The sequence below is a fragment of the Tursiops truncatus genome, chromosome 3 (assembly GCF_011762595.2).
Source record: "Tursiops truncatus isolate mTurTru1 chromosome 3, mTurTru1.mat.Y, whole genome shotgun sequence".
In the NCBI taxonomy this organism is placed as follows: Eukaryota; Metazoa; Chordata; class Mammalia; order Artiodactyla; family Delphinidae; genus Tursiops; species Tursiops truncatus.
This window is the reverse complement of record NC_047036.1, coordinates 13,249,425-13,276,376: the sequence shown is the minus strand read 5'-3', so window position 1 is coordinate 13,276,376 and position 26,952 is coordinate 13,249,425. Positions and strand designations below refer to the sequence as shown.

Sequence of the window (26,952 nt, the reverse complement as noted above, 5' to 3'; positions counted from 1 at the left end):
TCACTTTTATCCCTCTAGTCACTAAGCTTAAAACCTCAAATATTTTTGCTTCCACCATATGCTTTACTCCTTACATGCAATTAGCTGTGAGTCCTACTGAGAACGCAATTGATTCCTCAACAGCCCTTTCTATTTCGCTTGTCATCATCCTGATTCAGACCCGCTGAAACGGTCTCCCTCACCCACACCCCATTCAGTGAATCAAGAATGCCATTTTCAACATCAACCCCGCTAAAGTATACCTAGGACATGATGAAGAAGAAAAAAAAAAAAAAAAAAAATTTCAAAGGCTCTATACTGCCTACTAGAGTACAAACACTTTAACTAGGATACAAGGTCTCCATGATGGTTCTGGCTTTCTATTCAAAGTCTAGGTGTTCTTTCTTTCCTTTCTACATATTAAGGTCTACTAACTTCAAGACCTACATTAAAGGCTCTCCCCAAATACTTCTCTCATGCCTCCAACTGTCAAATCTCTTTTCTGAACTCCCAGAATACAACATGGTCCCTCTCTTTTGTGGTTCTTATATCTCAAAAATAATGATAATAATAAAGGAAAGGAGGAAGAAAAAGAAGTGGAGCAGAAGACGGACAGCAGACAACAAACAGATAAAGAAAATTGGAAGGAAGGAAGGGAAGGATGCAGAGGTGAGGCTTCCCTGAGACTGGGGTTCTGCTCTGGGACAGGCTCTGCGAGGGTCCTTCTCACTTGTTACCCACTTGACATGGACAACACCAGTCCTACAAAAGCTTATAATAATTTGTAGTTTTCAGAAAAGGATGCAGATCAGAGAAATTAAATGCCTCGCCTGAAGTCTAGCCAGCCAGTAACATCTAGAGCGGGAATTTAAATCCATGACGTGACTGCCAGCCCCAGAGGAGGGGTAGTGTGTGATGAGAGGGGGCTGAGTCAGGAGGGAGTGCATGTCCCACGGAGGTCCCAGGGAGAGGAGACAACGCATAGCATCACGAGCTTTGGGACCACAGCCACGAGGACACCCGAACTGCCACGGCCACGCACTCTCCGTTCAGCGTAGTTGGGGGAAGCTGACAGTCAGCCCAGCCCAAGCGGCAGCAGCCTTTTGGGTGGCAAGAGGAAGGGGCTCGTGTAGCAGGCGGCTGCAGAAAAGGGTGCTCAGCCTCGCTGTGGGCAGCGGGACGAGGGCCTGAGCAGCAGCAAGGACATGCATACACTACTTTATAGGGGAAAAAACCTTATTAAAATAACAAATAATATGCTTGAAAAACACTAACCTGCTACTTACCGCTAAAGCTTTTTTTCTTAATTTGGTAATTGTCTGCTCTTGGAGAGACATGCGGCCTCCACTGCACCCCGCTACCCAGCAAACACTTTAGTTACATCAGATTCACGCCAAACTCCAGTTTCTAGCCTCTGCCCGTTCTATAGACAGATAGGTCATGTCACGACTGCTACGTTGGAATCATCTTTGCAGCACTGACTCTTCCCAGTACAACACTCTTCACGCAGCAAATACTCATCAAACGTTTTGCTAGATTCATGAGTGTGATTTGGAATCCATTAATCTTTTTTTTTTTTTTTTTTTGCGGTACGGGGGCCTCTCACTGCTGTGGCCTCTCCCGTTGCGGAGCACAGGCTCCGGACGCGCAGGCTCAGCGGCCATGGCTCACAGGCCCAGCCACTCTGCAGCATGTGGGATCTTCCCGGACCGGGGCACGAACCCGTGTCCCCTGCATTGGCAGGCGGACTCTCAACCACTGCGCCACCAGGGAAGCCCTCCATTAATCATTTTAGAAAAAAAATGATAATACACTAATTTCACTTTCCTATAATTGTATGCATGTTAAATATAAGTTCTAATGTTTACACTTGGTCCAAGTCAATGAGCACTATCTCAGCACTCACTATCGTGCCTGTCACAACGTGATTATTATTTCTGTAATGTTTGGATAGTTTTACCTCTTTTAAGTATACAGGCAGACCTCATTTTACTGTGCTGTGCCTTATTGTACCTCGCAGATAGTGTGGGTTTTGGTTTTTTTTTTTTACAAATTGAAAATTTGTGGCAAACTTGCATTACCATACTGCGTTATTATGACGGTTAGCATTTTTTAAGCAATAAAGTATTTTTAATTAAGGCATGTACATTTTTCAGACATAATGCTATTGTACTCTTAATGGACTATAATATAGTATAAACATAACTTTTATATACACTGGAAAATAAAAAAAATTTGACTCGCTTTATTGCTGTGGTCTGAAACTGAACTGGCAGTATCTCCTAGGTCTGCCTGTAATTGTTCTGTATGAAACCATTTTACAATACTAAATAGAACAGTCAATCTGAAATCACTTAAGCCCCAAAGAGAGGGAATTCCTGAAGGTGCAAAGCTCCTTTGTCTTTCTGCGTTAAAGTCCAAGGGCAACATCATTACTCTTCTTTTTTTTTATTGCTATTTTTTTTAACATCTTTATTGGAGTATAATTGCTTTACAATGGTGTGTTAGTTTCTGCTGTATAACAAAGTGAATCAGCTGTATGTATACATACATCCCCATATCCCCTCCCTCCTGTGCCTCCCTCCCACCCTCCCTACACTAACATCATTACTCTTGATGGCATTTTGTCTTCTGTATTTGACACTAGGAAGTTGAAGGAGGAAATTGCACCCGAGAGGGACTCCCTTTTTTGGCATTAAGTTGTGGTTCAGAATATGCACGTATTGCAGTTTAGACCGAGTGGAGTTTCCATAGATTGTGATCTTAAAATTTACAAACCACTCGCCTTAATTCTGACCTTAAGCCCCACTTTAAAATGGAGCTCAAAGGGACCTCACACGTGCCTCTGCAAATTAATAAATACAGAAGTCCTGCATCTGACATGTGGGGATTTCTTATTTTACCTAAAAATTAAAACACTGTAGAGTAAATGAAAATATAAATAAAGGAGACAAATAAGAATAAACATTAAAGGCTTCATTTTAATTACTACGAATAGTTTCATTGCTATTGGGTTATTTAGTGCATCAATTAATAAAAATGATAAAACCCCAATACTCCTTGTGTATGAATCTGGCTTCTCCTTCTCTTGCTTTTATTTTGTTGGTTGGTTGGTTGGTTTTAACAAACAAAGTGACCCTTAAATCCTGAAAGAAATGCTAACTCTTGATATGCCCTGTAATTTGAGGAAAGAAAGTATTTCAGACGTGAATAAATAAACACATCTGTGGAATTAACCTAAGAATTACTTGGTCAACTTTGCCAGAACCAACTTTCAAATATTGAATTTTATATCGGGGAAAAAATGTTCAAGTATGGAAAACAAACATACCACGGGCAAAAGAGCTCATAAGATTCACCAGAGGGACATGGAAGAAGCAAATCCGTCCATCTGTTCATACCTTATTTTTGCATCGTATTTGGAAACGTGCTGGACAGAGATAACTTTGTTCAGTCCTGAAGTGCGACTTGACGTGACTGTTGTTTCTGGCGCCTGACGCACCACACAGGACCCTTGAAGTGCGAGGAGCTGGCCAAGAGAAAGGCAGCTGCCAGTGGCTGCGAGGGGATCAGAGCCCCGGATGAGCCTCCCTCTCCCTCTGTGCTCTAAGCACACGCAGGAGTTCAATCTGTCGAGCAAATTCATCATCTCGCCTCACCAACAGGAAACTCTCAGAATGAACAGGGGACCATGTGTTCTGTGACCCACCCCACGTCACAGAGATGATTCAAGAGGGCTGTGGGAAGGCTGATGCTCTGCATTGACTTATCTCGGTCATCTGTGTCCTATGCTCATTAATTTTTTCATCCAGAAGCAGTATTTTCTTTTTCCTTTTTTCCGCTTAAAATCCTTCCTCTTCTCCCCTCCCTGGGATACTGTGGTGTAATTTTCTTTTTTTTCTTTCAACCACTTTCCCTCTTGCAAAGAAGAATGGACTTACCAGGTTGTATCTCAAGGGTCAGTGGTGCCTAGAAAAACCATTCCCTCCTGGCCACACTGATAGAGATGCTCCCCGGCATGACTACCAAGAGAGCTGGGCAACCTCGCTTCAAATACAACCTCTTAACCTCATCTGAACAATCAACATGGGGTTTCTACCTCCAAAGTGTTAGAATAATCAATTCTGATGTCAGTAAAAAGTTATGGGGGTGGGCTTCCCTGGTGGCGCAGTGGTTCAGCATCTGCCTGCCAATGCAGAGGACACGGGTTTGAGCCCTCGTCTGGGAAGATCCCACATGCCCCGGAGCAACTAAGCCCGTGTGCCACAACTACTGAGCCTGCGCATCTGGAGCCTGTGCTCCGCAAGGGGAGAGGCCGCGACAGTGAGAGGCCCGTGCACCGCGATGAAGAGTGGCCCCCACTCGCCGCAACTGGAGAAAGCCCTCGCACAGAAACGAAGACCCAACACAGTCAAAAATAAATAAATAAATAAATTTATTTATTTTTTAAAAAATGCTAACTAGGCTGTACATAGGATTTAAAAAAAAAAAGTTATTGGGGTTAGGTTTGTTACTAGGTCATCCAAGATGACACTATTTTATAAGCAATGAAGTCGTCTGGACAAATTCAAATTTAACATTCATTATCAGGCACCAGAATACTATCTAGTTGGGTCACACACCTAACTGTGAATGGAAAAATGAACTCTAGAAATAGCTTTTCCAAAATAGAACAAAACATTTTTACAGTAGGAACATGAACAAGGTTTCATGTAATAATGTGACTACATCTGCACTCTGTTCCTAAAAGCAAACCAAACCAAACTAACCGTCTCTTGTCATTTAACAGTTAGAAAATCTCAGTGGTCCTGTTTATGACAATTCTATGACTTTAAATAAAACAACATGTTTTTTGAATTTTTATCTTGCATATTTTTGATGTATTTAGTAAACACCTCCATAAGATCTTGAGGTGCCTTGAAGGAATTTTTACAATTCAACAAAATGAAAAGCAAACAGCTCAAGAAAACGGGACCCATGAAAAATGTGGCAGAAAATAATAAAAAGCCAAGATATGATTAATACCGGGAAATCCTTTAATCCTATACAATTTTTACAAGTAGGCTGTACATCTGGTTCTGAACTTCCTAGTAGCCAAAGAAACTAGGCAAACACAACTGGTTAGAAGACTCACAGCACCTATGCAAAAGAAAAATAGACGAAAGTTCAGGAGAAATTTCTTCCAAATTTCTCTGTTGTCAGAAAGTGCAGGCTATGTGAAACAGGAAAAATGTCTTTAAAATGTATTCTATTTCTACATCTTATGTTTCAAGAGAATTCTAAATACAAATATCTTCCTGGCCTCTTAACTTGTTAACATGATAATATGGGACATTAGCAGTTGGGATGCTTTGCAGTTGTTTTGTGAGGCATGTGTTTGTTTGTCATGGAAACTCTGCTTCCCATCCCCTCTCATCATGCATCATACAGCATCACTGCACATGGTTAAGAATGTGGCATCTAGAGCCAGTTTGTTTATTAGTGTGAACTGGCTGAACTGCATCACTTCTTTGGGCATCATTTTTCTCATTTGCAAAATGGTGATAACACTAGTACCAACCTTTTAGGTTTGTTGTGGGAATCAAATTAAATCCCTTATGATACTGCCTGGAGCAGAGTAAGCACTAAAAATGTTAGTTATGACTAAAATTGTCATTAGTATTTAGTAATATTTAAGTCTGTGTGCCACATGTAACTATTTATTACTACTTAACTATTAATGTTTATGTTTATGTATAACATACACCAGTGTACAATCATAATATCAATTCTGCCTTAAAGAAAAGATACATATCATTACTAATAGATTATGCCAACGTATTTTTCCCAAATAAATTTTGTGTGTGAACTTCTATTAAATCAATTTAGTGCTGGTTTGGAATCATGGTATTTTTTTCTTTCTTCCTTATAAGGTAGTCATATTCAAGGAAAGAGGCTAATAACATATTTTACATATCATTATTTGGAACATCAGTCATTTCAAAAAGCCATCATCAAGTGGATGGGCCTCTGGGAAAGAGCACCAGTGAAAGGCCCCTGGAAGTTATTCATGTACAAGTTCTCTGTTGGTGTTAAAAGAAAAAGGGAACACTAAATTATCCAGAACAATGAATTCAGAAACCTAAGAATAAACTTTCAAAAACTGACACCACGTATCTACAGCCCTGGTTGATGTGGAAATAGCCTACTGAAGGAATTGACGCAAACATTTTTGTCATCCTTCCTGGCTTGTTATGTCCAGTGGAGAAACAGATTCTTTAATTATATATGTTCAAGTTCTCATTTAAGTGCATTTCTATCATGCATTAACTCTACAGAGGTTACTTTGTTCATTTCACTAAATTAGATCCATACACACATCATATATTGCAGTCCTCTGTGACACTAATAAATCAGTCATCATCCAATCCTTAATTCTACAACACTGAGCAAATCAGATGATGTAAGAGTCAAATCATTTGGCTGTTTCAGACAGGATTCATGAATGCCTGATCCATGCTGTATTGGAAAAGATTCCAACATGGAAAGTCAGAAAACCTTTGTTTACATCTGAGCTTCACCACCCATGAGCTTGTGACTTTGACCTAGATACTTAAATCTCTTAGGCTCAATGCACTTAACTCTAAAATAGGAAAAATAATTATCACTAATTCAAAGATATATTGTGAGGATAACATGAGATATTTGTAAAAGCCTTTGAAAGTTATAAAATATTATACAGAAGTAAAACCACAGTTCATGATCTGACCCTTACTTAGTTACATTCAGATATATGATCCTAGTGGTTTAAACCAGGATCGAACTCACAGGAGAGTGATTACAAGCTAGAATCTCATTTTTAAAACTTAAATTGCAGGACATAATTGGTCTAGACTTTCTTCGCAGAGTACTGCTTTCTAATGGCCATGTCTTTTTTTTTTGCGGTACGCGGGTCTCTCACTGTTGCAGCCTCTCCCGTTGCAGAGCACAGGCTCCAGACGCGCAGGCTCAGCGGCCATGGCTCACGGTCCCAGCCGCTCTGCGGCATGTGGGATCCTCCCGGACCGGGGCACGAACCCGTGTCCCCTGCATCGGCAGGCGGACTCTCAACCACTGCGCCACCAGGGAAGCCCCCAGCCATGTCTTCTTAAGATACTAAAGTATGCAGCAAAAGTTTGGGATCCTGATCCACCATTATTTCTTTATGCCCGTTAGTTTCTCCAAGCCTGTTTCTTTACATGCAAAGATGAAGGTAATGGTAAAATTTAGTAGAATAGCTGTGAAGGTAGGTGAGATAATCTGTGTCAAGCGCTTAGTGGAGTGCCTGGCATACACTGAGTGCTCAAAGAATACTTGCTCTGATTACCTATTAACAGAGGTCCAATATCCTGTATTATTTAATGAAGAATGATCTTCCATGTGAGAAATATCTACACCTTCATTTAAGTATGTAGTTTAAGAAAGGATACAACATAGAGTGGAGATGGACAAACCAGGTGGAGGAATGATCTACCATCTATAGATCAGTCAACGTATTTATAGGTTAAGTGGAAGAAAAGCATGAGGTCACCATTTCCTTGGCTGTGCTTAAAGTTTTGTTAAAAGTCATCAATAAAACAAACATTCCAAAACTGATCAAGGTGAAAGGCAGAAGTCTCAAACAAAAACATATTGTAAGAAAAAGAGTGATGAAATAAAACAAAGGAGAACTACAAATAAAATAGGTGTAAAATAAATGTTAAAACTTAGATGAAATAGAAAAAAATACCAGAAAATGTAACAACAAAACTGACTCAAGAAGACACAGAAAGTATAAAAAGTCCTAGCATCATAAAAGGTTTTGAATCTGTTTTACTGACAGGAGTCAGCAGACTACAGTCAACAGGCTGGCTGCCTATATTTGTAAATAAAGTTTTATTGAAACACAGCCATGTCTATTTTAATGTTTACACATTATCTATGGCTGCTTTCATACTACAATAGCAGAGTTGAGTAGTTGTGATAGAAATTGTATGGCCCACAAGCTGAAAATGTTTATCATCTGACGCTTTAGGAAAAAGTTTGCCATACCCTGCTTTTTGAAGTCAAGCTCACTTATGAATATAGATGCAAAAAGGATGTTAAAAGACAAAATGTTTATTAATAGTTACAGTAAAAAGCATTCAATAAAATCCAATACCCATAATGATTTTTCAAAACCTTGGCAAACGTAGAATGGAAAGATGTTTCGTAAGCCTAACAAAACCTGTTTATATTACACCCACAGCAATCATTAAACTTAATGGTGAAATATGGAAGAGCATTCCATTTAAGAATAAGAAAAACATGATGAGGCTTACTATTATAACTTCAGTTTAACATTGGATACTCTGGCTAGCATAATAAGACAAGAAAAATAAATAAACAGTATAAGGGCTGGAAAGGAAGAAATCAAAATGTCATCATCTCCAAGTTCTATTATTATTCATATTAAAAAAAACCCAAAATAATCTCGGATAAATTATTGGGTGTAACAAAAGGGTTTAGTAAAATAACTGTAAGATGAATTTTCACAAAACATAGATTTCATTTCCATAAATCAGCAAGTTTATAAACGTTTGGAAAAGAACATTAGACCCAGCAAAAAGAGCCAGACCCCAAAAATGTACATATATACTGTATGATTCCATTTATATGAAATTCAAGAACAGGCAAAGCTAATCTATAGTGACAGAAAATGAATCAGTGGTTTCCTGGGGCTTGGAAGGAAAGGGGGATTTGACTGAAATGAGGCAATAAGGAATATTGTGGGATGACAGGAATGTTTTACATCCTGATTGTGGAGGTGGTTACATGAGTTATACATTTGTCAAAATTCATCAAACTGTGTGTATATGATTTTTCATATGGTTTCACATACTTGGTGCATTTCATCATATGTAAATTATACCTCAATTAAATTGACTTTAAAGGAAAAAAGGAAGATAAAAAAATCTCTGTACCACCAACCAAAAATATAAGGTACTTAAGAATAAATTGTAAAAAAAGTTTTAAACATTTTAAGATTATTTTAAAAACATGAAGAGACCGACAATGGAGAGCTATAAAATATCAGTGAATAAAAAACTCAACATCATAGAAATGTCTGTTCTTACCAAACTGACCTAAGATTCAATGCAATTTCACTCCAAATTCCAAATTTTTGTGAAATTCACAAAATAATTATAAAGTATACATAGCAAGGAAAGTGCCAAGGTAGCCCCCAACAAAAACAGCCAAGATATTCCTGAAGAAAAAAACTGTGAAAGGACTGCCCTTCCAGATACCAGGTTGAATTTTAAACATGAATTAATACAGTGTTTTATCAGAGCAGAAATACACAAACAGGACAATAAAATAGAATGTAAACCCAGAAATGACTGACATAGCCTATTCAGTCAATGGTGTTGGGCAATACTGTACTGGAGCTGGTTTGAACCAATAGCTGATTGTTAAGTTTTAAAAAATTTTTGCAAGCTATTTGTTAATATAACCATTAAAAAGTGAATTGCATAAACTTACAATTAAGTAAATCTTATTAACAACAAAAGAAATAAATACTCAAAATTCATCACTTCTTAATGATCTTACTACATTTTACTAAACACCATGTTCCTGAGGTCATTTATGTCCTTTGATCTGTGTGGTGGAAACACGATGTAATGTGGACCACAGCATGCCCTTTCCCAGTTCTGTGTTCAGCAATGTCATGTCAGTAGCGTGAAATGGGCAATTGTGGAAGTATTTATACCAAGGAAATTTTCAACACTACAAATCAGGGCTTCATTTATTGTTTTGTGTATTGTCTATCCTTAAGAGTGTAATAGAAAAAACTGTTAATTATGCAGATTAGACTTAAAAAGTGTGTCATGCCTATAGTCATTACTTTGTGAATAGCACAAAAAATAAGAAATAGTCCTCTAGTATTCAAATGTTATTATTTGATTTCAAAGAAGTCACTAATGTCACTGACAAATGGTGAATTTCCAAAACACATTTTATTTCACTTTTGTATTACTTGTTAACATAAGCAAAGAAATCACCCAGTAGTCAGTACTATAATCATTCATCAATTGCAACCATAGGTTGGCTACAGATACAATAAAATCAGTAAAAGCATTCTGTGATAATGAGCTGGTTATATAAAATTCACCCATAAATGATATTGTATAAAATATTTATAATATTTGCATACATATGTTCACTGCATTATAGCATTCCATTATGTAACATAAGTTTCCAATGACCTGTCAACCAGTAACTGAGTTGTTTTCAGATTTTTTTTAGCAATGCTATTATGAACATTTCTATGGAAATCTTCTGAGGGCATATATCCAAGAAGTCAGTCAGCCAAGAGAATGTGTCCACCTGATGCCTGCACCTTGTTCTAGCCACACTCAGATATCCTGGACCCTGGAATGCACTGCCCAAGTGGCCACAGCCCAATTCCAGGGACTGTGTCAATCTATTCCCTGGGTCTATCCCTGCAGTAGCAGACTGTGCCATTACTGTGTGTACCCCTAACCTTGATGGAGAGCCAAGGGCAACTCTGTGTGTGGGTTGGGCATGGAGCCCAGACACGCAGGCTGTGCTGTCTAAGTGTATATGTGCAAGCTTCCTGTTGGGAGGATAAAGCAGGGAGCAGGGCAGGGGTGGTGGGGCGGTGATATGAGTATGAATGAGGCACCAAGATCAAATTCAAACCTGGCCTTCCAGGTTGTTATGAAGAAATAATGAATGAAGATTGGGGGATAGTCGACATAAGCCTGACATATATCTGTTAAATATTCATCGGATGGTAGGTAGGCCTCCACTATACTCTTTCAATTGGCTCTGAAAGCCTGCTATTGGAAGTATTGAAATATTTCATAATAAAATATTTCTTAAGAATGAAGAAATATGCTAGGTGCACAATTATGCGCATTCTTAGGCAATACTTGTGATTTTTATAATAGCAAAAATGGTCTGGGTAGCCAAAACATAGTGTTTAACACGATCGTACTTAAAAAGTGTCCTTATCTGGGCTGAAAATATGCCTGGGAAAATATCACTACAATGCTAACACCTAAAAAAAAAAAAGATTTAAAAAACGGGAAGTGGGGAAAAAAGGCAATATGAAAAGAAAATATTTTGAAAAGTTTAACTACAAAGGAGAGCTGAGAATTGGCATAGTTGGGTCTGAGAGTCAAAAAAACGGTTTTCTCTCTCTTTTTTAAGTTGGGGAATATTTATTTTTGTATTATCATGGAAATAAACAGAGAGAGAAGAACTGAAGATAGTGCAGAGGAGAAAGGAGAAGGGAGAAAAAGAGGGAAAAGAGGATATAAATAATTTTATTTGAAATGCAAATAAAAAGGTAGGACCTAAAATGACTAATTTTTCCCGTATGTTCCGATCTTTGTTCGCTATGATTTTAGGCAGAGTATTTGTAGATTTTGTGAGTGACCTTTACTTACAGATCCTGCAGCTCCACAAGCTTTGGAACTCCTATCACTTTAAATATTCACAGGTCTCTTAAAGTCACATGCCTAAAGGAATTTAGAAAGAGACTGTTCTGCTTAACAGTGTAGACTTCACACTACAAAACAGTTCTTTGAAAATCCAAGACATACCTAGTCTCCAAGCAGAAAATGAAATGAAAATTTACCTAGTCCTTATAATAAAATAAAATATTGAGCTTCAAAGATGTGTGTGCCTGAGCATTATACAAACCTCCCTTACCAAACAGTTACAACTTTCATAAGTATTCTATCATAAAAGCAAAATAAATTATACATCTGAAATTTAAGAGGGGATCTTTTTAAACAATAAAATACTCCAGAATTAAAAACAGATATTACTGTTCTGCAGAGAAAGTTGCACCATGAATAAAATTTAACAGAGGAAGAAAAAATACTGTATATAAAATTATTACTTTCAAACATATTTCTCACTTGAGTCATCACTGCCTTTATTTAACAAGCATTCTGCACTGTAAAAACATACAGCTTGTCCCAGAATAAGCTCATTCTCTGAGGCTATTATGTAAGTTTTTAGAATGTTGGCATTTTTCTCCCAGGGGTGTGTGTGTGTGTGTGTGTGTGTGTGTGTGTGTGTGTTTCAGAGAAGCAGGGGTAACTACCAATTTAGGTGGAAAATCTCACATTAAGCTGTGATAAGCACTGCATAATTATATAATATTATACTCTTTCCAATAAATCAGTTTGAAAGGAAACAGCTAAAAACAGATGATAGCTGATGATGCCACTGTTGCCAAAGCTGGTGGCTTAATGTACAAAATGATTTGCCATATTAGAAAAAGTAATTGTTGACCGACATTTCAGATAGTGAGGATTGCTGAATTTACTAAATGGGAGAGAAAAAATAAGCTAGGTACGAAAGCAAAATCAGACTTACAATTTAAAACATGAATTTTTAATGAATTATTAAATGTTTTCCCAATATTAACAACCTACATGCATGCTTGACAGGGTTCACAACAGAGGTGGACCATGTAATCAGGCACAATGTGGTTTTATAACACCATTTTAAGTCTGGAGAAAAGTCAAGTAATTTACTCAGCCACCCAAGGTAAATATAATCAAAGCTTAAAGTTTACAACATGAAAGTTTCTAACTGGATGTCTTCCATATGATTCTTGAAGGTTTTCAGGAAAACTTCCAAAGGAAGTCTTCAAGGAAAATGTCCTGGGGGCATCCACAATGTGGGCTCTTCATTACTAGCATAACTTGGAAGATGATGCTAATTAATAGTCATAATTGCTAATAAATGACTGGTTTAGTACAGGTATTATGCTTTATTGCTAACATCTCACTTTATGCATGGCAATTCAACAGAGATTGAAATTTAGACTTGTAGACAACTGGGTGACTCTTGAATGAGTTCAGTACACAGCCCGATGCCTGGCACAGAACTGGTGATAATGTTTGTTGAACAAACGAGAAGCAGTAGCTACTGATTTTGAATACGCACTCAACTTCTCACCTGCCAAGTACTTCTGAGTCAGTGAGTGGATATCAGTTGATAAGCCTATTACTTCAGATTCTCTCACTGCTGTTCTCTCTCTTTTCCAAAGAGGATTCTGGAGAACTCAGCTGAATTCTCCCATGATCTCTGGCCTCAATCAAGGCAAGCTACCTTGACATTAATCATTCCTGCAGAATGTCTGTTATTTCCTTTAGTTCGTGCTACAGATTTTAATCGACAAATAAATGTCTATCCGCGTTAAGACTCTAGAAAGATAATCACGTTCATAAAAGACCTAACTGACCAGCTGGTGGAGAAAAGAAATAAAATTGCCACCTTAAAAGGATTTGTTTCCATTCATTTGATTGTGTTAAGTGTGCTGTCACAATTTCTAAGTGGATAATGGAATAAAAGAAAATAAATATCCTCCATTTGCAGGAAGCAGTATATTGTAGTGGTAACAGCAAGATTATTACCAGACCAATCACTACCTACTAACTTAGCCGTAAAATTTTCCTTCTCTGTAAAATAATAGTACCTGTCCTACAGGGCTCTTGTGGTGTTGGTATCTCATAACTGTAGGTAATTCAACTAGTGTGGTGTCAGAAAAATCATGGCTACTCAAATAATGATATTCACTATAGTTCTGGATATTTTTTCAGTTAAAGAAAAACATCTTCTTGCTGAAAGATTTATCATGTCAGATTGAGGGAACAAAGACGAAACTTGTTACTATTTTCTCATAAGACAAAAAGTGAGGATGTGAAATCTCACCAAAAAGATGTGTTCAAGTCTTTGGCTGTTCCCTGGAGATATGTGTAAACCCTTTTAGGATACCACACTGTTCAGAACAACACTGGTTTGAGTCAACTCCTAGGAAGTAAGTAATGGCATCGTCTGAGCTTACAGTTCCATCCTGAATTGTATTCAACGGTCAAAATGCAGATTTCAGTAGGAACATAAAGCCAACTTGCTTGGACAAAACTCTGAGCTTCTCCTTGTGTGAAGGCCACAAACAAAAGGGCTTTGGAGCTGTTCAAAATGATGGTGAAGCCCTCTTGTAACTAGTCTTTTTATCACCTCTTAGTCAGTTGAAATTCTGTCTCCCCCAATACACATTCATGAGACTTTTTTGGGTGATCTGAATGTTTAAAGAAAAAAAGGTCATTTATGTTTTCTCAACAGTGCAAAACTGTACTGATGATATTTATTTTAAACATCACATATTTTTCCCTTAGAGGAAAAGCCCGTTATTATTACAGCTGAAAGCAATAACTCTCAAACTGGGAAACATTTCCAAATCAAAAACTTGTGATTATCACAGTGCCTGGATGCTTGGCTGTTATTTTATTTGTTTGTTTATTTAAAGTCATCCCTTAAAGGGTCAAATATATAAAGATATTTATTTAGCTAGTCTTCAACTGGCCTTGTCTGTAAGTACTAAAATATCCAAATATTGCAAAAGATAAGAACGGATTATTTATTTGGGTAGCTTCAGGATTTTCCACTTTCGTTTACCTGAACCTTAACTAATGTCCAAACAAAAGCCTGGGGAAAAGACCCTTTGGGATTCGTTGTCTACTTATCCCCCAATTTTTGTTTTGAAAAATGTCAAACTTATGGAAAAACTTGGAAGAATAGTACAACAAACACCTATATGCCAAGATTTACCAATTGTTAATGTTTACACATTCTCTCTCTCTCTTATATTTACAGATATGAATAATACACAAGTATATGTGTACATATGTGTGTACGTATGTATAGGTGTACACACATAGAAACACTCTCTTTCTCAGAATTACTTGAGAGTTAGTTGCAAATCTTGTGACTCTAAATCTCAAAAATACTTCGGCATATACCCTCTTATGAAATATCCCACATCACATCAATACAATCATCATACACAGAAAATTTAACAATGATTCATATACCCTTATCAATAGAAACTCTATATTTAAATTTTTTCCATTGGCTCAATAATGTCCTGTAAAGCTGGGAAATTTTATTTTATTTTATATTTGAATCTAGGATCTGATCAAGGATCCTTTAATCTAGAACATTCCCCCAGACTTTTCTTTTTTAACATCTTTATTGGAGTATAATTGCTTTACAATGGTGTGTTAGTTTCTGCTGTATAACAAAGTAAATCAGCTATACATATACATATATCCCCATATCTCCTTCCTGTTGCCTCTCACTCCCACCCTCCCTATCCCACCCCTCTAGGTGGTCACAAAGCACCGAGCTGATCTCCCTGTGCTATGCAGCTGCTTCCCACTAGATATGTTTTACATCTGGTAGTGTATATATGTCCATGCCACTCTCTCACTTCATCGTAGCTTCCCCTTTCCCCTCCCCGTGTCCTCAAGCCCATTTTCTATGTCTGCATCTTTATTCCTGTCCTGCCCCTAGGTTCTTCAGAACCTTTTTTTTTTTTTAGATTGCATATATATGTGTTAGCATACGGTATTTGTTTTTCTCTTTCTGACTTCCTTCACTCTGTATGACAGACTCTAGGTCCATCTACCTCACTACAAATAACTCAATTTCATTTCCTTTTATGGCTGAGTAATATTCCATTGTATATATGTGCCACATCTTCTTTATCCATTCATCTGTCGATGGACACTTAGGTTGCTTCCATGTCCTGGCTACTGTAAACAGAGCTGCAATGAACATTGTGGTACATGACTCTTTTTCAATTATGGTTTTCTTAGGGTATATGCCCAGTAGTGGGATTGCTGGATCGTACGGTAGTTCTATTTTTAGTTTTTTAAGGAACCTCCATACTGTTCTCCATAATGGCTGCATCAATATACATTCCCACCAACAGTGCAAAAGGGTTCCCTTTTCTCCACACCCTCTCCAGCATTTACTGTTTGTAGCTTTTTTTGATGATGTCCATTCTGACTGGTGTGAGGTGATACCTCATTGTAGGTTTTTTTTTTTAATTTAATTGTATTTATTTTTGGCTGCATTGGGTCTTTGCTGCTGCACACAGGCCCTCTCCAGTTACAGTGAGTGGGGGCCACTCTTTGCTGTGGCACAAAGGCTTCTCATTGCATGGCCTCCCCCACTGCGGAGCACAGGCTCTAGGTGTGCGGGCTTCAGCAGTTGTGGCTCGCGGGCTCCAGAGCACAGGCTCAGTAGCTGTGGTGCACGGGCTCAGTTGCTCCACGGCATGTGGGATCCTCCCAGACCAGGGCTTGAGCCCGTGTCCCCTGCCATCGGCAGGCAGACTCTTAACCACTGAGCCACCCGGGAAGCCCCGTTGTAGTTTTGATTTGCATTTCTCTTATGATTAGTGATGTTGAGCATCCTTTCATGTATTTGTTGGCAATCTGTGTATCTTCTTTGGAGAAATGTCTATTAGGTCTTCTGCCCATTTTTGGATTGGGTTGTTCGTTTTTTTGATATTGAGCTGCATGTGCTTGTAAATTTTGGAGATGAATCCTTTGTCAGTTGCTTCATTTGCAAATATTTTCTCCCATTCTGAGGGCTGTCTTTTCGTCTTGTTTATGGTTTCCTTTGCTGTGCAAAAGCTTTGAAGTTTCATTAGGTCCCATGTGTTTATCTTTGTTTTTATTTCCATTTCTCTAAGAGGTGGGTCAAAAAGCATCTTGCTGTGATTTATGTCATACAGTGTTCTGCGTATGTTTTCCTCTAAGAGTTTTATAGTGTCTGGCCTTACATTTAGGTCTTTAACCCATTTTGAGTTTATTTTTGTGTACGGTATTAGGGAGTGTTCTAATTTCATTCTTTTACATGTAGCTGCCCAGTTTTCCCAGCACCACTTATTGAAGAGGCTGTCTTTTCTCCATTGTATTCTCTTGCCTCCTTTATCAATGATAAAGTGACCATACGTGCGTGGGTTTATCTCTGGGCTTTCTATCCTGTTCCATTGATCTATATTTCTGTTTTTGTGCCAGTATCATACTGTCTTGATTACTGTAGCTTTGTAGTATAACCCCCAGACTCTTTTGACTTACATGACATTGGCATTTTTTAGAGCCCAGATCAATTATTTTGCATAACATTCCTCCATTTGGAAATGTCTGTTTTCTCACACTTAGATTAAGGTTTCATATCCTGGACGGGTGTATATCAGAAGTGATATTGTGGAGCAATGTCTCATATCTATTTTTATGTAATTATTTGCAGTCAACTTTTCACTCACCTTTTCTCACTCATTCCAAGAGTACAATATGAAAGATGGCAAGCAAGCACTTTTAGTGTAGTTTCTTATTATGTCCTGACCACTGGTCTGCAATACCTCTGGGCATCAGAATGTCTACTTCACTAACAAATCATGATAACTTTTTTCAGTGGAGTAGGTGGTGAGAGAATTTTTTTAAAAAAAAGGATGGTTTCAGTGCTCAGCACTTACGCATTTTAAATGAACATCCTTAGAACAGTCTGTAAAGGAATCTCAGTAGAATTCTACTTTTTATATCTGCTGGGTGGCTTAAAGTATACACTAGGAAACTAGACCAACAACATGGTCATCATCCCTATGAGACAGCAGAATACAAAGACCAGGTGTTGCTGGGAACTGGAAAGAAAATAGAAATGCACTACCAAACATAGCTCTGCATACCAAGTGGCATATTCACTGAGGCCTGGCAAATGTATAGGGCCTTACATGGCAGAATATTTAAACTAAAATCAGTCCATGTCAGGAGACTCTGGACTTTTCTCTCTGTAAGTTTTTGAAGATAATAAAATTTCTTAATTTTCTGGAATAGTTTAGGTAAAGCCATATGCAAATCAAAAATGTTCCTCATTATTCTTTGCTTCCAAGATATTAATTAAATGTTATCATCCAATATGATTTTTAATATAAATGACAGCCACTAAGCAAATCTGGAAATCAGAGTAGACTGCTTTCTCTAAAATATTAAGTGAACACTAGCTGTAACTGAAAAGGTAAAATAAAAATAAAAATTCTGTTGTAAATCACTAGCATATTTCTCAATATAATCCAAAGAAAACCCCTTTCTCGGAAATGAGCAAATATAGTAGGCAGAAAATCAGTAAAGACATAGCTGAACTCAATAACACCATCACTCAACTAGATATAATTAACATCTACAGGCTACTTCATTCAACAGTAGCAGAATACACATTTTTCTCAAGCTCACAGGGAACACTCACCATGATAGACCACATTCTGGGCCATAAAACACACCCTAACAAATGTAAAAGAATAGAAATTATACAATGCCTGCTCTCAGACCACATGGGATTAAACTAGGATTCAAAAACAGAAGTTAACTGGAAAACCACAAAATACATGGAGATTAAACAGCAAACTTCTGAAAAATACATGGGTCAAGGAAGAAATCTCAAGGTGAGTTTAAAAATATTTTGAACTACCTGAAAATGAAAACACAACATATCAAATCTGTGGAATGTAGCAAAAACAGTGTTTAGAGGGAAAATTATGGTATGGAATGCATAGATTAGAAAAGAATAAAGATCTAAAATCAACAATTTAAGTTACCACCTTAGGAAACTAGAAAAAGAAAAGCAAAGTAAATCCAAAGTAAGCAGAAGAAATATTAAGAATTAGGGTAGAAATCAATGAAACAAAAAAGAGGAAATCAATAGAGAAAATCAATGAAGCTAAAAACTGGTTCTTCAAAAAGATCAATAAAATCAATAAGGCTTGGGACTTCCCTGGTGGCTCAGTGGTTAAGAATCCGCCTGCCAATTCAGGGGACACGGGTTCGAGCCCTGGTCTGGGAAGATCCCACATGGCGCGGAACAACTAAGCCTGTGCACCACAACTACTGAGCCTGTGCTCTAGAGCTCATGAGTCGTAAATACTGAGCCTGTGTGCCACAACTACTGAAGCCCACATGCCTAGAGCCCATGCTCCACAACAAGAGAAGCCACCACAATGAGAAGCCTATGCACCACAATGAAGAGTAGCCCGTTTGCCGCAACTAGAGAAAGCCCACACACAGCAATGAAGACACAACACAGCCAATAAATAAATAAATAAATAAATAAATAAATAAATAAATAAATAAAATAAGTCTCTACCCAAGGTAACAAAAAAAAAAAAAAAGAGAGAGAGAGAGGGAGGACATAAATTAGTAACATTGGAAATGAAAGAAGGGACCTCACTACAGATCTTATTGAAAATTAAATGAATAATAAAAGAATACTACGAACAACTCTATGCCCACAATTTGATAAAGTAGATGAAATGGACCAATTTCTTCAAAGACACAATCTGCCAAAACTCACACAAGAAGAAATAAATAATCTGAATAGGCCTATACCATAAGATGTTAAGCAAAAACCTGAACAAACTTTTTGGCCAACCCAATATAAAAGAAATTGAATCAATAATTAATAATCTTCCAAAGAAGAAAGGATTGGACCCACATGGGTTCACTGATGAATTCTACCAAATATTTAAAGAAGAAATTACATCAATTCTACAATCTCTATCAAAGGATAGAAACAAAGGGAATATTTTCTGTGAAGCCAGTATTATCCCAATACCCAAACTAAACAAAGATATTAGTAGAAAAGGAAACTACAGACGAATATCTCTCATGAACATTGATGCAAACATCCTCAACAAAATATTAGCAAATCATATCCAAAAATGCATTAAAAAGAAGTATACACCATGACAAGGTGGAATTTATCCCAGGTATGCAAGGCTGGTTCAGCATTTGAAAATCAATTGATGTAATCTATCACAGACTAAAAAAGGAAAAACAAGTCACAGCAATAGATGCAGAAAAAGTATCTGACAAAATCCAACACCCATTCATAATAAAAACTCTCAGTAAATTAAGAATAAAGCAGAGTTTTCTCAACTTGATAAAGACTATCTACAGGAAACCTATAGCTATCATCATACTTACTGGTGAGAAACTCAAAGCTTTCCCATTAAGATCAAGTACAAAGCAGGGATGTCCTTTCTCACCAGTCCTTTTCAACATCATGGTGGAAGTACTTGCTAATGCAATAACGTAAGAAAAAGAAATAAAAGGTATACAGATTGGGAAGGAAGGTTTAAAACTGTCTTTGCAGATGACATGATCCTCTACGTAGAAAATTTGAAATAATAAACAAAAAACTCCTGGAATTAATAAGTAATTATAGCAAGGTTGAAGGATACAGGTATAACAAAGTCAATTGCTTTCTTATACACCAACAATGTTCAAAGGAAAGTTAAAATTAATAATGCAATGCTATTTACATTAGCACCCCCCCAAAATGAAATACTTAAGCCTAAGTCTACAAAATGTACAAGCTCTGTGTAAGGAAAACTACAAAACTCTGATCAACAAAATTAAAGGAGAACTAAATAAATGGAAAGATATTCTGTATTCACAGATAGAGAAATTCAATATTGCCGAGATGTCAGTTCTTCCCTACTTGATCTGCAGATTCAATGCAATCATGATAAAAAATCCAACAAGCTATTGTATGATATCAACAAACTGATTCTAGAGTTTATATGAAAGGCAAAAGATACAGACCAGCCAACACAATACTGAAGAAGAACAAAGTTGGAACAATGATGCTACCTAACTTCAAGACTTAACATAAAGCTACAGTAATCAAGACACTGTGGTATTGTTGAAAGAATAGACAAATAGATCAATGGAACAGAATAAAGAGCCCAGGAACAGGCCCCCATAAATAGAGTCAACTGATCTTTGACAAAGGAGAAAAGGCAATACAATGGAGCAAAGATAAGTCTCCTCAACAGAAGGTGCAGGAACAACTGGACATCTACATGCAAAAAAAAAGAAATGAATCTAGATACAGACCTTACATGCCTCACAAAAATTAACTCTAAATGGATCACAGACCTAAATCTAAACACAGAAGTATAAAACTCCTAGATGGTAACACTGGAGAAAACCTAGATGACCTTGTATATCAGGGGTCCCCAACCCCCTTTTAGGAACTGGCTGCACAGCAGGAGGCGAGCAGTGGGCAAGCAAAGCTTCATCTCCCACTTCCCATCACTCGCATTACTGCCTGAACCATCCCCCCACCCCATGTTCGTGGAAAAATTGTCTTCCACGAAACCGGTCCCTGGTGCCACAAAGATTGGGGGCCGCTGTTATATATGACAGTGACTTTAAATACAACAGCAAAGACACAATCCAAGAAAGAAATAATTGATAACTAGACCTTGTTAAAATTTTAAACTTCTGCTCTGAAAAAGACATCAAGAAAATGAGAAGACAAGCCACTGACTTAGAGAAAATATTTGCAAAAGGCACATCTGACAAAGGGCTGTTATCCAAAATATACAAAGCACACTTAAAACTCAGTAATAAGAAAATAAACAACCCAATTAAAAATAGACCAAAGACCTTAACAGACACCTCACCAAAAAGATATACAGATGGTTAAAAAGTTATGAAAAGATGCTCCCCATTATATGTCATCAGGGAAACACAAATTAAAATAAAGAGATAGCACTACATGCCAATTAGGATGGCTAAAATCCAGTAAACTGACAACACCAAATGCTGACAAGGATGAGGAGCAACAGGAACTCTCACACACTGCTGGTGGAATGCAAAATGGTACAGCCACTTTGGAAAACAATTCGGCAGTTTCTGCAAAAACTAAACCTACTTTTTTCATATGATCCAGTAATTGTGCTCCTTGGTTATTTCCCCAAAGGAGCTGAAAACTTATGTCCACACGGATGTTTATAGCAGCTTTATCTATAATTGCCCAAACTTGGAAGCAACCAAGATGTCCTTCAATAGGTGAATGGATAAACTGTGGTACACCCAGACAATGGAATATTATTCCATGCTAAAAATAAATGAGCTATCAAGCCATGAAAAGACATGAAGGAATCTTAAATGCATATTACTAAGTGAAAGAAGTCAATCTAACAAGTTACCTGTTATGATTCTAACTATATGACATTCTAGAAAAAGCAAAACTATAGAGACAATTTAAAAAAAAAAAAGAAAACAGTGGCTTCCAGGAGTGTATGTGTGTTAGTGCATGGGTGGAGATGAATAGACAGAGCACAAAGAATTTTTAGGGCAATGAAAATACTCTGTATGATATTATAATGATGGATATATGTCATTATATATTTGTCCACCCACAGAATGCACATACCCAGAGTGAGCCCTAAAGTGAACTATGGACCTTGGGGGATTATGATGTGTCAATGTAGGTTCATCCTTGGTAAAAAAGGTACCATTTTGGTGAGTGGTGTTGATAACAGAGGAGGCTATGCATGTGTAGGGGTAGGAGGTGTATGGGAATTATCTTTCCTTTCAATTTTGTTGTGAACCTAAAAGTATTCTAAAAAATATTTTTTAAAAACCCAAAGAATCAAATTAAGTAAAAAATCTAGCAATCAATAAGCCAGATAATATTTATTTAATATTATACGAAGTATTATGAACTATAAAAAATTATGTTAGTTTCTGAATATGAGCATCTGTAATTTAGTAGCGTGCATGCAAAAATCATGCCAACAGTAAAGCTTCATGTGACATGAATTAACTAATCCACATATAGACCAGAAGAATGTTAGGAGAAGTTGCAAAGGAAGTAGTGATGATGCAGGTCTGACCGTGGAGGGGGTAGGATGGAGTATGAGCCGTTAAGGTTGGAGGTCAGCACGATGAACAAGGAAGAAAGGAGAAGGAAGCCAGCAGGCACGGGAGGTGGGCCAATGTCATGTAATCCTGATATAAACATGATGAAAACAGAACTGTATTTGGCAAGCCAGGTATAAGCAAGCTGTTTTAACTTGCCACATTTACACAGATGTTTGGGGTCAGGTTCACAAAGCAAAGAGAAGTACAACACAAGTCTAATAAGAATCCCCACGTGCAGCAATTTTTTTGGCTAAAAATCACACTGTCTGTACAGTACCTCCTCTGCTGAGGGAACATTTGCCTCAGGAGAGATGTCCCAGGGAGAAATTATAAACAAAAGAGCATTAGCAATCGTGACGTCTGTACACAAAAAACATGGTTTTACAGTTTAGTTTAATCCTCTGTAGACAGTGCTTGATGAAATACATTTTCATGAGATGTGCATATTCTTAGCATTAGAAATTCTAGAGGCTTTGTGAAAATACAGTATGGTCTTCTCACTTGAGCAAATCAAGCCAGAATCATTTAGCACTGCTATTTACACCTCTAGGATACAATCCTTGCAATATGCAAGTACCGAGGAATTAAAGATGACTGTAGAATGTTAATAATAAGCTGCATCTTCACTTAAAAATCTTAATGTTTCTGGTTGGAGAACCAATTTCAGACCATTGTTGAATGTTCTGTTCAGTGGGTCATGTGGCATACATAAACAGGACTGAGATTCCAGAATAAGATGAAGTATAAATTAAAACAATAAACAATTATGAGGCATTGGTTTACACCATGTATCAGCAAGCTACAGCCCATGGGCGAAATCCAGTCTATTGCCTATTTTTGTAAATAAAGTTTTATTGGAACACAGCCACAGCCATTTATTTACATCTTGTCTCTGGCTGCTTTCATGCTATATGGCAGAGCTGAGTAATTGTAACAGAGACCAGATGGCCCACAAAGCCTAAAATATTTACTATATGGTCCTTTACAGCAAAGATTGCCAAACCCTGGTCTCTGCTTTTAATTGTCAGCGCCTTAAAATATGTGTTAGTTTTCTATTGCCACTGTAATAAATTACTGCAAAACTAAGTCACTCAAAACAACACAAATTTATTATCTTATAATTCTGGAGGACAGAAGTCCTAAAATCAAGGTGTCAGCAGGTCTGTATTCTGTCTGGAAGTTCTAAGGGAGAATTCCATTCCTAGCATCTAGAGGCCAACTGCATTCTTTGGCTTATGGCCCCATCCTCCACCTTCAAAGCCAGCATTTCAGTCTCTCTCTGCTTCTGTTGTCATGAAGCCTTCTTTTCTTCTCTGCTTTTGCCATTACATCTTCTTCTTAGAGACTGACTGTCTTGCTTCTGTCTTATAAAGATCCTTGTTATTACACTGGATCCAGCCAGACTAATCCAGAATAATCTCCCCATCTTAAGATCCTGAACTTAATCATACCCGCAAAGTCCCTTTTGCCGCGTAACTTAGCATATCATAGGTTCCAGGAATTATGACGGGGCCATCTTCCAGAGGACATTATTTGGCATACCACAATATGTAAAATAATTCATTTTCCAAAGAGAGTGTAGGTGCTTGAAAAGAGACCCAAAGGTGGCTACATGCAATTTAATATAGACTTTTTTTAAAGATTTTTTTGATGTGGACCATTTTTAGTCTTTTATTGAATCTGTTACAATATTGCTTTTGTTTTATGTTTTTGGTTGCAAGGCATGTGGGATCCTAGCTCCCCCACCAGGGATCAAACCCGCACCCTCTGCCTTGGAAGGCAAAGTCTCAACCACTGCACCGACAGGGAAGTCCCTAACACAGACTTCTTAACATCCACCCAACTTCCTCCACATTTCTTAATTCTTCTTTCTCAAACCCTTCCCTCTGAATCTTGACCTCATTTCATCACTGTGTATTGCTATCTCAGAAAACAACTGAGGAAAGACATGTTCTTACATCTGAAACCTCGCATTCTTTGATTCAGAACAACAAAAGCTTTATTAAAATTTAAATGTACAATCTTCTCACAAGTTTTATCAACCAAAAAATCACGCTACTGGTATGTTTATCATCCTAATTTAGAGGAGACAAAAGCTTCATTCACATATACCTAAAAGACAGGATAGGAAATAATGAATGCCCTCAAAAAGGTAGGGGTAATCTTGCATGCATGCTTTGAAGATGGAGATGTTGGACTTAGGAAGGAAGATGGCAGGAAAGTCTTTATGTAATGGTTTCACTAAAGAAGGGTTGAAAGAAAAGCATAAGACGAGACATGTGTGGGGATGCCCCAAAGGGTACCTATGGGGAGAAGCAAATCCTACAAGTTAGATAGGTCACAGGTTATGTGATAGTGGATGGCAAACAGAATGTGGAAAACCTCAAATTCTAGACTAGAGAATTCAGACAACTTATAGATGCTGAAGGTTTCTGGTCTGAGTAGATGCTGGACCAGAGCTGTATTGATGGGATATTAGTCTGGTCAAATTTTAGAGGAAAAAGGGAGGTGAGATGACATAAAAGGGAATAGTTTTCCTTCCACCTCAAATGAGGAGAGAATGTCATGTGACAACGGGGGTAGGGATTGAAGTGCTGCAGCTGAAGTTGACACCTGAGGCTGCCAGAAGCTGGCAGAGGCAAGTCAAGATTCTCCTCTACAGATTTTAGAGGAAGCATGGCTCTGCAGACACCTTGATTTCAGATTTCTATCCTCCAGAGCTGTGAGACAATAAATGTCTGTGCTTTAAGCAACCTAGTTCGTGATACTTTGTTACAGCAGCCCAAAGAAACTAATACAACACCTCATGCTCAAAATAACAATAATCATTCAATAAATATTTATTGGCCACCTACTGTGTGTCAGGCACCATTCTAGGTGCTAAAGATACGGCAAACAAAACTGGAAAAAAAAAAAAAAAACTAGCTTAGCTCCTACTGGGGAAAAGACAGATAACACACAAACTATTAGGGTTTCATATGGTGGTATCTATATGGAAAAAAGTTAAAGCAAGCAAGAGAGTGTGTGTGGTGCTCACTTTGGTAGCACATATACTAAAATGGGAACACAGAAAATTAGCATGGCCTCTGTGCAAGGATGATGCGCAAATTCAGGAAGCGTTCCGTATTTTTTATAGTATATTAACCCATATATATGGAATCTAGAAAAATGGTATAGGTGATCTTATTTGCAAAGCAGAAACAGAGACACAGACATAGGGAAGAAACGTATGGATACCAAGGGGGAAAGGGATAGTGGTGGGATGAATTGGGAGATTGGGATTGGCATATATACACTACTATGTATAAAACAGGTAACTAACGAGAACCTACTGTATAGCACAGGGAACTCTACTTGGTGCTCCGTGGTGACCTAAATGGGAAGGAAATCCAAAAAAAGAGGGAACATATGTATACGAATGGCTGATTCACTTTGCTGTACAGCAGAAACTGACACAGCAGAGTAAAGCAACTATACTCCAATTAAAAAAAAAAGTGTGTGTGTGGGCACGTGCGCAAATGGGTGCATATGAGAGCCCAGTTTAAGATAACGGGGTCTAAAAAGTCCTCACTGTGAATGAACACCTGAGCATGTGAGGGGTGAATAGTCATCAGGGTATAGAGGATTGCTGGCAGAGGGGTCAGCAAGTGCAAAGGCCCTGAGGTCGCAACATTCCTGGTGTAGTCCAGGAAAAGCAAGGGGGTGAGAGCATGGATGGAGCAGAACATGCAAGAGGAAAACTGGTAAAAGTTGAGAGCAGAGAGTCAAAGAAGGTGTGGGTGGCTGGACTGTGTGTAGACCCTTGTATACTGCAAGAACACTTGTATACTGCAAGAACACTGGCTCTACTCTGAGTGGGTCCAGGAGCTTCGAAGGGCTTTCGACAGAGGACTGACATGATCCAACTCACTCTTTAACTGGATCACCTTGATTGTTTTGTTGAGTGTAGGTTAAACGGGGCCACAGTGGAAGCACAGAGATACCACTTGGGAGATTACAGCAATAATCGGGATGAGAGATGATGGTGGCTTAGAGCAGGGTGGCAGCAATGGACATGATAAGAAATGCCCTGACTCTGTATATTTTGAAGGTAGACGCGAGAATGTTTGCATCTTTAATGATGTCTTTGGGACCACGATGTAATGTCTTAACTTCCCAACTAGATTGTTAAGTTCATTGTGGGCAGGACCCAGGTCTTATGTGTCTCCAGGGACTTCTCCAGTCTTGGCCCTGGCATCTTACAGACAGCAGGTGCTGCATTTAACACACATTCTTGATCTTTCAATAAGAAGGAACTAACTTCTTACTTCCAGAGACCCACCAATGTCACGTGAGTATGATTCCAGAACACTTGCCATTTGAGTCAATGACCAACTATGTGAGAAAA

At 38.0% G+C, this 26,952-nt stretch overlaps 1 protein-coding gene and 1 non-coding gene across 4 annotated transcripts in view; one reads left to right on the top strand and one right to left on the bottom strand.

Moving 5' to 3' along the window:
* FBXL7 (F-box and leucine rich repeat protein 7) overlaps positions 1-26,952 on the bottom strand; it is a 416,516-nt gene that overhangs the window by 169,659 nt on the left and 219,905 nt on the right. The gene's annotated exons all lie outside the window — the stretch shown is intronic.
* Positions 25,595-25,696, top strand: LOC117311985 (U6 spliceosomal RNA). Its single transcript, XR_004526173.1, has one exon. It is a non-coding gene; the product is annotated as a U6 spliceosomal RNA (small nuclear RNA).